The 953-nt window shown below is 36.8% G+C and overlaps 1 long non-coding RNA gene across 1 annotated transcript; it reads left to right on the forward strand.

Annotated features, from left to right (window-relative positions):
- Positions 1-682, forward strand: LOC124460533. Its single transcript, XR_006954447.1, has 2 exons — positions 1-168; positions 241-682. It is a non-coding gene; the product is annotated as an uncharacterized LOC124460533 (long non-coding RNA).
- The last annotated feature ends 271 nt before the right edge of the window (positions 683-953 follow it).

Raw genomic sequence — 953 nt, forward strand, 5'->3', positions numbered from 1 at the left:
ACGTCAAATACCAAATTTTAATATTCCGTCAGAAGAAAGTCAAAAAGCCAAATCATTTATCTTTGAAAAGGCTTTCAATACACAAATTGAGTTCAAAAACTGAAATGTATCCTCATTCTATCCAGAAGTGTAACTCAGTAAAAGTAAAAAAAACCAAATCAATGAAAGGTAAAAAAAAAACATAGTTTGGAAAATTGAACTACAATATGTTGATGATATTCATATAAATTCGAATTACAGAAAACCAGAAGACCATGGACGATATCAAAAGGACATTATTGCGGGAAGATTTTAGATTTAAATTTAAGAAACATGTATTAAAGGATGCAAGGATGAGGGCAGCGATAAGATATGTTTTATCGCATCGCCAACCACGACGTATCACTGTGTTGCATGATCGTAAAACATTTGGACCATATCGAACTATTCTATTGAAAACATCCTCTTCAACGGACATTCGAGTTTTGTTTGGGGCCTTCCTAAACCAAAGGACTTATGATGTAATCAAAAGAGTATCCTCAACAAGAGTGGTAATCGACCGTGCTTGGTTGGACCGAAAAACCGTCTTGGCGCCTTCGTCACCAAAATGTTTTATTTTGAATTCGCTCAATCAATAATATAGTGAATTATGACTGGATGAACTCTAGATAAATAATAATATGATGATGATCAGAATAATGTATTCTAAGTATCTGGTAATTTAGGGTCGCTTTAATCTCTGTGGGGGGAGAACACGCCTCATTCGCTTTGGCCCAGAAAAAGGAGGGAAAGGCGTCTTTAATTATACACTTTTATCCATTTCTGGATAAAGAGTAAAATAAATTGTTGCAACTAAAATGTGAAGCACCAACATAATCCCATCCCAGACCTTTCGGCCCCCCCTTTGACCCCTGCGTCCCAGTCAGTCAGTCACCCCTGTACATGCCAGCACACAGCCTACGCAATTATTTGCT

Source organism: Drosophila willistoni (genome assembly GCF_018902025.1).
Source record: "Drosophila willistoni isolate 14030-0811.24 chromosome XL unlocalized genomic scaffold, UCI_dwil_1.1 Seg142, whole genome shotgun sequence".
NCBI lineage: Eukaryota > Metazoa > Arthropoda > Insecta > Diptera > Drosophilidae > Drosophila > Drosophila willistoni.